Source organism: Octodon degus, unplaced genomic scaffold (assembly GCF_000260255.1).
Source record: "Octodon degus isolate 3935 unplaced genomic scaffold, OctDeg1.0 scaffold00081, whole genome shotgun sequence".
In the NCBI taxonomy this organism is placed as follows: Eukaryota; Metazoa; Chordata; class Mammalia; order Rodentia; family Octodontidae; genus Octodon; species Octodon degus.
This window is the reverse complement of record NW_004524657.1, coordinates 4,070,333-4,080,158: the sequence shown is the minus strand read 5'-3', so window position 1 is coordinate 4,080,158 and position 9,826 is coordinate 4,070,333. Positions and strand designations below refer to the sequence as shown.

Genomic DNA, 9,826 nt, shown 5'->3' with positions numbered 1-9,826 from the left:
ATCTCTTCTGATTGGGATGCAGACAATAAATAAAGGGAAATGGTGTGCAAGAAATAATTATCTACCTTAGAAATAATTATCTACCTTATATAATGTAGATAGTTATTGCTTTTGGGGCACTATAGACTTTGGTTGTCCTTCTGAGGTATTTCGACCTTGGTCATCTTAACTAGGCAATACCTGAATAAACTATGAAGGTACATACGTTCCTTTCTGCTGGACATATTTGCCCTGGTAGGAGGATCCCAGAAGCAACTGATAGCCTCAGCCCAACGTGGGGGTGCCTTTATTTAAGTGTTTTGAAACCCAAGCACAAGGAGGCACAGTGGAGAAGTGATGACTGGCATCTACAGCCAGGGCCTGTGGCTCCGCTATGGGAGCCGAGTCCAGGTGAGCATGGCACCAAGTGAACTGCAGGTGTGGTGTGATGCTGGTGTCCCACTTGGCTACGAGCCCTAGGCTCCCTTGCCCAGCTTCGAGCAGAACATGGATCTTCTTTGGGGCCATCTCAGGCTCTTTCTGCATAGTAAAGAGAACCAATGTAGGAAAGCACATGACAAATCATGAAGTATCATAGCAGCCCCTGTCCTGTTTTGATTTCAGTTAGTTTTGCACGGGATGATCAGTTCAGAGCACATTGCTCTCTGTGAGTCATCTCAGTCTGTCCTCCACGTCTGCTCTTTGGCATCTGCCTGCCTGTACTTCACAGCTGCCTAGCACTGTTCCTCAGCAGCTGCCTTTTGCCTAAGAATATCTTTACCTTTTTGGGGAAGGGGTAAAATAAAAAGTGGGTAATATGTAGCTGGGGTTGGGAAGGGCAGGGCCCTAAGAAACTTGGGTGCCCCCAGAAGACTTAGGTGGGTGTTGGGGAAGGAAAAAACCAGCAGGGCCACTTTTGGGTGAGAGTTAATACAGCCTCAATGCATCAGCACCCTAGTACTCTTCATTCATTCATTCATTCATTCATTCATTCATTCATTCATTCATTATCGATCACTATCTATCTATCTATCTATCTATCTATCTATCTATCTATCTAGATTCTATCTATCTCTACCCATCCTTTTTTTCCCTTATTTTACAGAAGGGTCAACAGGGTGTTCAGGGTCTCACTGTTAGATTGGACTTGTAGTGATTCTCCTGTTAACAGCCTCCCAAGAGCTGGGATTACAGGTGTGCACCACCACACACACTCTCAAATGCTGTCTCAGCACGCCCCACGTGTGGGGGACGTCATGACAGGCCGGGGATTGAACCCCCAGCCCCTGTGCCTGCTTGCAGGCACTTTAATCCAGTGAACTGGCCCTGTATCCATCTTTTCAGGGCACATATGTACAATACCAGTAATCTGGGAGGCTGAGGAAGGAAATCTTCAAGTTTGAACTCACACTGGGTAATTTAGTGATTTAACAAGCCCTAATCTCAAAAATAAATGTCAAAAATGCACTGGTGATATAACTCAGTGTGAAGGCTCTGGGTTCAATCTCCAGCACTAAAAACAAAACAAAACAAGAATTAATAAAATATAATTCCCCTTCATAAGTTTACCTCTCTAGCTGCCATGGTTTAGTGTGCTAGCAAGGTTGAGTAACAATCAGCACAATTGATTTTTTTCATTCATTCTCTTTGGACCTGGCATTGGGACTTTTCTGTCCACAGAGACTAGCAGGGTCCTCATGATGTTGCTTATGTGTAGAACAAGAGTCATTCTGAAGATCTCTGTGTGGGCTAATACCTGTGTGTGTGTGTGTGTGTGTGTGTGCACGCACCTGTATATTTCTAAGTGGAGAAGCAGCGGCTGTCTTTCCTTCCATGAACAGGAAATACTTCCTTCTACCCTACACCATTCCTCCTGTGTCTGGGAAACTCTCCCCCCTGATCTCATCATGGATGGCTTCTCCCCTCAGGCTTCCGCTAACCATCAGGGCTTTGAGACATCTGCTGTGCACACTGATCACAATGGCTTTGTCACCCATCCCTACTTCCATAGCTCCCTATCTACTGTCTGCAGAGCACTCAGCACAAGCCAGGAACTTCATTCCTTCTTCTCACCTTTTCTTCTTCCCTCCCTTCCCCTGTGTCACCTCTTCAAACTAGAATTTCTTATCCATTGCTGCTTTCTGGTGACTAGAATAGATCCTGACATGCAGTAAACACTAAAATAAAATTTGTCAAGTGAATAAATATACCTTTTGAATCATAGGAGCTGCCAAAATAAAATCACCAGAGAATCATTTATTGAGCATGTCTCACATGTCATATATTGTCAAAATAGCTACATATATGCCCTCTCACAGAAAATAGACTATCTGAATATCTCAAAGATATGTATGTGGTCTCATTTGGAATCCACAAGGTATGAGCTATGCACACAGTTTGTAGTGTCACTGCAAATAAATGTTTCCTGGAACAGAGCCACACTCAGCTGGTTATATGTGGCTGATGACTGCTTTTGCATCACAATTCAGAGCTGAGTAGTTGCTCATTACTATCTGGTCTTTTACAGAGATTTACTGACTATTAGAGTAGATGAGGTGTGGCTTGGAATGGCTGCAGCTCCCTAAAAAGTCTAATGTTCTTCCAAATAAACATGAAGTCAAAAGAGTATGGTGTAAATAAGGAGTCAACCCAGCCTCCTTCGCCCTTCTCTGAGACTGTATCGACTGCATCACATCCCCTCGCACTTTGGTGTTGGCAAAATCACCCCACCTGTGGAGAGGTGCCCTCACACTGATTGACAGAAACAGGGAAGGGTTACGTTCAAGGCAAGAGGCAGAGCTAGCTGGGAGTTCACACTATCCCACCATTTAGCTCCACACAGCATGCACTCCACACTCTAGGATTTGTCCATCTGAAAGTCGCCCTGACTGCTGTCTCTTTGCTGCATGTTTCACTTTGGCTTTGGTAGCTACCATCAGTCCTGGAAGGCTGCCTGTCAAATGCATCTGGCCCCATCCAGGCTCTTAAGGCTAGGCTGTCCCAAGCCAGGAAACAGTGATGCGCTTCAGTTTAGTTATCGCAGGAAACAACTGGTAATGCTACTGCTATACTGTGACTGAGTCTCTGTGGCATGTACTTGGCCCTTTCTGTGTTATTGTATAAAATTATTTGCATATGAAACTGTTCCATGGTTGATCTCAACTCATTATATTAGGCCTATTTAAATGTTTTTCTCTAGTCTTCTTTCTCTCTCTTTACCAAAGTTAAACAAAAATACCTTAAACTGATAGAGAATCATGAAGAGAGGCCTGTGGGGCTGATCAGAATTATGTGGAACAATACAAGCATTTGTGTGGCCGGGCTGTTCCTTCCCAGCTCTGCATCCCTCCATGGTATGTGACCCTCTCTCCAGTCTCAGGGTCGGCATTCCAGCTGGTCCTCCTGGTGACTACAGGGCTTCCACAGCTATTCTTGTGGATTGAATCTCACCCAGATCCAGCCCTGTCTTGTCATCTGATCCAGGTACTGTTCTAGGACTGGTTTTGAGAAGCTTACCTTGGCTGATCTGGGCTCTGGTGCCTAGCTCCCTTCCATTATGAGCCACAGAGCTACACTGTGAACTTGGGTCCCTGGGATGTCCAGAACAAAGGAGGAGAGACCAGAGAGGTTACAGTGAGAAAATTCCTGGTGGAACAGCTCCCGGGCCTGTGTCTCTATGACAGGCAGAAGGTACGCACAAATGCTCCATGGCTGGAGGGATGAGTCAGGCAGTGCCTGGATCAGATCCAGATCGCAGGACTGGGTTGGACCTGGCTGAGACCCAAACCACAAGAAGAAAGAGAAGTGTAGCAGGGCCTTCTTTGAACTTCATCAGTAAGGAGTAGAATGCACGAGTGGGTCTTGGGATGGTGGCTATAGTGTGCTGCTTTATAATCATTTTTGTTTGTTTTTTAATAATTTTATTGAGAAAAAAGTAGCAATGAGACAATTTTAAAACAGGTTAGTAGGATAGTTATAATAATTAATACATTGCATATTGTTGTCTTTGTAGTAGCTATTCATAGTACAAAATGCAGACATGGTATCTTGTCTGGACACTGTTAGTTCAAAACTTTCTTGTCATTGAACTAAGAGAAAGTAGCTGTGTATCTATGCTATTTTATTTTTTTATGCCTCTTGAACATATACTCATAAGTGAAATAAACCAGACACACATGTGTAAATATCATATAGTTTCCCTAGTTTAAGAACTCAAAAGAAGAAATACAAATAGAAAGGTATAATACAAGTAAAAGGAAAGCAGGATCTCAAGGACTAACTAATCAAGAGAGGGAAAGGAGAAGAGCTAGGAAACATGAATAAGTCAAGCCATACAGTTATATGTAGAAGATGGGCAAGGCAATGATCCTGAGAATCTTCAGAAGATTTTTTAATCTAGCAGTTAATTGGAAAGATTCTCACCCTGACTAACTATATATACTGATACCTGTGAACTAAGCTACTGCACTGCAAATGGTAATCTGTAATAGTAGTTTCATGCTTGGAGTGCCTGTCATTCTGGTATTCTGAATATGGGCTGCTTGTCATGACAAGCCAGTTGCTGCTGTGCTGTCTCTTGGGTACATGGTTGTTCAAAAAGAAGGGGGTTGTGAATGAAAGCAAGAGACAGGAAAAGGAATATTGTGGGACTGTCCTGCTTTAAGGTTGTATACGGTGAGATTTTTGCACTTATGTGTAAACATAAGAAGTATATAATTCTTTATGCCTATTTTAAAAATATATTCTTTTTTATATTCTTATTTTTAAATGCGTTATAATCTTCTTCAGTAAATTCTGAGAGCCTGAGCTATCATTTGCTTGGTCTTCCATGACAGAGCACGTTAGCCAGCATTGCTTATTTCCTGACACTCAACCTACAAGCTGTCAAAATCAATCTGTCCATTTAATCAATTCTGGCTGGTTTTCTAAAAAACTGAAATTTAGCCTTTTACTGGTGCTAGCTGTGATGCCTTTTCCAGTTAAAGATGCAACTTCCCAGGTCATGGTGGAATGCAAATGGTACAGTTCCACTGCACTAATATCTGCCTGCAGGTGCTGATATGAGACATAATCAAGTTGCACTTACCAGGGAGAGCACGCAGGGTGGGAGCATGGCAGGAGTAAGAATAGCCTCCCTTGGTTAGGGTTTCCTCATGTGATAATTGCAGCATGTGAAATCTGTGTGTGTGTGTATATATATATATATATATATATATATATATATATATATATAAACTGCTTAGGCTGCCTGCATCTGCTTGCTTCCATTAGCAGGCATTTTGACTTGGGGCTCTGTGAGCCCTGCCCAGGGTACCTCTGTCTTACATCAGGGAGGCCTGCACCAGCAGCAAAGTCTGCTACAGCTTCCACTGTCACATAGCCTGTGAACGTACAGGGGTCTTTGCAATTACACAGCCAGTCCATGAGCCCGAAGTCAGAGCTCTTGACGCCAGCCATCCCTGGCGTCCTGGTGGTGCTATGGTCATATCTACTGCAGAGTCGGCTTCTGGTGTAAAATTCTCCGCATGTTTGCAGAATGGGGTCCTAGTTTACCCAGGGATTCGGCACGGGGACTGAGGACACTCGTTGCAGCTTCATCACTGCTGGGAGGCACCGGCCTTCCTGCTTCTCTCACTAGGAAACAGAGAGGACCGAGGGGCAGAAGGACAGCAGGACACAATTGTGCCTTCTGAGTTGCTTAGTAAGCCTGACTGGTGTTGGTAATGTGATGACTGGAGAGACTAGGAAGACGGTGAGACGCTGGGCTGCGAGGCATACAGAGGAAGGAGCCAGGAGGTGGCGCTGCTTCCTCTCTGTTCTCTGGGAGGACACAGGACCCGGATTCTGACCCACAGTAGCCTTACCTGCCTGCGGAGCTGCAATCCTCACATTTGCTGCTCTGTGGACCCCTCGCAGGCTTCCCGCTCATTCTGTGCACTCGTGGGGTCCTGTCTCGCTGCACAGTGGGCTGCCTGAGTCACCAGTGGGAGTGTGTGTGTTGTTGGCAGCAGTGTTGGACCTGAAAGTGTCACACTGAAATCGTGCACCATTACTTCTCACAGAAAAAATATTTTGGACCAGGAAACTGCTAGGCTGGTTGCTCTTTTCCCGGGCTGCGAGGTGCCACTCCTAGAAGGGTACAAGAGGTCCACCATCTGCGATGAGTCCCATTGTATCTCAGTGGCTAAACTCAGCTCTCTGTCCTGTTGGGAGAGGGACCACAGCCATCTGGGTAGCAAAGGCGGTGCTGTCTGACCTGGAGAGCAATGTGGGGATGATACATATTCTGTGTGGTGCCAGGGAGGAGAAATGTGGCCACTGACCCAGAGGTTAACCACAGGGAAACTTCACTGGTGAATTTGGTGGATACGTAGTTCAGAGCTGTTTCTAACCAAAGTGCACTACCCTTGGACGTAGAAATCTCCGTGTCCAATCAGAGGCTGGAACAGAGATGGTAAGATATTTCTAAGTCAAGTAAAAGAAATTGATTTAGATTTTGTAGGGCCTGGAGAGTATATAATTTTGGGTGTCTCTTAAACTACATAAATGCAAACCCAAATTAGATATAAAGGAAAATACTAACAGCAAGAAAAGAAATTACAGTAGCTGCCCAGGACTTTGGGGATTGATCTTCCTAGAGATTTTCAGGCAATTTACCAGGGACGCTTGTCTAGAAATGCTGTCTCTTTGGGATGTGTCTTCTGTCTCCACAGCTCCCAGAAAGACTCTCACCCTGTAACAGGCCAGCAAGGAATATCTCTGGTGGGATTTTAGGATTTGTCCTCCTCCAGAGAGCTCCCTCCAATACAGGTTTAGAATTGTGAGCATGCATAGACACTCAGAGGGTGATGTACTGCTTCAGAAAGTGCACTGGAAAGGTTCAGGTAGGAAGAACTCTCTGAAAGGGCTCAGGGAGATGGCTCAATGGAATAAGCGCTTCCCTGACAAGCACAAGGGCCTGAGTTTGATCCCTGGTTCTATGAGAGACAAGATATTCCACAATATTCCACCTGAAAGCTTGAGAGCCAGAGATCTGTTGACTCAGTCTTACATATGAGGTTAAAGGGCTAAGAACAGAGGACAAGAAGCTATGCTGTGAGTCTCAAGATGAAAGTTCCAAGATCCTTGAACCCTGAACTCTGATGCCCAAGGGCAAGAGAAGATAAATATTCTGAGAGAGAAAGAGAGAGAGAGAGAGAGAGAGAGAGAGAGAGAGAGAGAGAGAGAGAGAGAGAGAGATAGACTGAGGCAGAGAGACAGACAGACAGACATTGAGACAGAGACAGACAAACAAAGACAGAAAGACCAAGAGACAGGCAGACAGAGAAAGAGAGAGACAGAAAGATAGAGAAAGACAGTGAGACAGAGAGAGAGAGAGAGAGAGAGAGAGAGAGAGAGAGAGAGAGAGAGAGACAGAGACAGAGACAGAGAGACAGAGAGAGACAGAGACATAGAGACATAGAGACAGACAGGCAGACAGACAAACAGAGATAAAGACAGAAACGGAGACAGAGAGAGAGAGACAGAGAAAGAGAGGGAGAGAAGAGAGAATAGAGAAGAGAGGAGAGAGGCAAGAGAGAGAGAGTTTCTACCTACAGTAGGTTGGATGATACCTGCTTCTGCTCCTGGCCATGGGTTTGAGGAATTTTCTCTACTGTCTATGGAGTCAAATGCTAGTTGCTTCCAGGAGTGCCATACACATGCACAGAAAGAGTATTTTACCAGATAACTTGGTACCCACTAAGTCATTCAAGTTAGTCAGTAAAGCTAACACCAAAATTTTTAACTCCATTCCATTAGAGAGGAAAGGAAGACTCAGAGACTTAAAGATTCAATCCTAGGAAAACATGATTCTGTGTTCCTTCCTGAGTGCCGCTGAAGTCTACCTGCTATGAAGTTGCCATCGTGGTGGGAAGAGATGTCCCTTCCTAGGACAGACAGGCCTCAGAGGACCACTCTGGGGTCTCTGATCTGTGCATTAGTGAGACACAATGTGCACGTTGGCATTAGGATAGTCCAGAGGCATACACGTTCCTGCCTTGAGGAGGAAACTTTTTAAACCAAGAGGTTCACATTCTTGTTCATGGCCGACAGAACAGGGTGTTGGGTAGGTACTGGTGATAAAATTAGACATCTGAGGGAATCTCGCTTTTTATTCAAAACAAAATCTGGAATCTTTCAGTGTTTTTCTAATTATTCCTTAAATTCAAGGAAAAGTTTGGCTGTCTCTGCTTCATTTTTCCCATTTATATCATGCTAGCTCTTGATGCTTCTCAGGTTCATTATTAAGATGGATGTGAAAGGCATTGAGCCTTTGATGGCCCCATTTGGATCCAGGTCACATATAGATGGAAAAGAAGTGGTGTCACTTTTGCTGTTAGTAAGAAAATCATAAATAATAATAACAACACTAACTTAGCTACAAAAGAATCCAAACTCTCTTTGATAGACGTGAAAGAATAAACTGTAATTCTTTTATTATGACTATTATATAAGTAATTCATAAGTATTACAAAAAACGAGTACAATAGATCATAGATTAAAATATCACACATACTACAATATTTTGATACAATAAATCATTGCTAATATTTTAACACAAATTCTCTTTTTGTTTCCTCTTCCGTGTGTGTGTGGGGGGGTATGTTTATAAAACCAGAAAACAGTACTAGTGTATACAATGTTATCTTGGTTTACAAACTTAATTCTTTCCTTGATTTCAGTCTCAAATCAAATTGATTGAGAGCTGAATCAAATAATACTATAAGGTCAACTTTGAACCTAACCATTGAATTTGATTTGGTTGTCATTCAATTCTGTTTATGATCAAAATTCAGTTGCAACCAGAATTGTAGAAAAATTAAGTTTTTGACTGAGGTACCATCTTACATGTTTAAAATTTTATGTTGGCATAGACAGTGATATATTGCTAACATCTTTTCATTTCAGTAAAATCTATTTAATCACATTTTAAGGGGCTGAATTAATGTTTTTTTGCATCAACATATGGAAACGTATTCAAATAATTTTCATTGGGACTTAAAACAACTTAATCAAATTCAATGAACTTTTTTTTTTCTTACTGGTACCTCTGATTGTTTTCTTGGGAAGCATTCCTAGAAGCAGAATCACTCAGCCAAAGAGCATGTGCACTTTATGGTTTCTGATGCAGGAAGCAGCTCATCTTCCAGAAGGCTGTCCAGGTGCTGTTCATGCCCTGGTGCTTGCCAAAGCTGCTTTCCAAGCCCGAGCCAGGAGCAGCATGCTCTGCTCTTCAGACCTCACAAACTGGAGACATGTGAGTGGTATTTCCAATTCATTTACATTGCTTGCTCAGCGATGAGCTCAAACACGTTTTTCCAAGTGTTTCTTAGTCACATGTATTTTGCTTGTTATAAATCGATCATCTATGTCTTTTGTGTGCTCTTTTGTTGTCGTAGGAGATGGCTTTGAGAAATTATATTCAGCAACACCTTCTCTATCTTACATTTTTAGGGCTTGGAGATTCAGATTTGCTTAAAATGTGATTCTATTTGTGCAGTCTTTCCTCACTGAAGAAAGGCAGGAAATCAATACTTTTAAGAAGAAAAAAAATACTGGTAATGAAGTTTCTATGAAGCATACTTAGTTTCTTTCTTTAGCATTATATTCTGCAGTTCTTAAAATACAGCCTCTCAGTCTCTGTCTCTCTCTGTCTTTCTGTCTCTCTATGTCTGTCTGTCTGTCTGTCTGTCTATCTGCCTGTCTGTCTGTCTGCCTGCCTGCCTGTCTGTGTCTGTCTGTCTGTCTGTCTGTCTGTCTGTCTGTCTCTCTCTCTCTCTCTCTCTCTCTCTCTCTCTCTCTCTCT

At 43.2% G+C, this 9,826-nt stretch overlaps 1 pseudogene; it reads left to right on the top strand.

Moving 5' to 3' along the window:
- Positions 1 to 336: 336 nt before the first annotated feature.
- LOC101591682 overlaps positions 337 to 9,826 on the top strand; it is a 21,355-nt pseudogene continuing 11,865 nt past the window's right edge.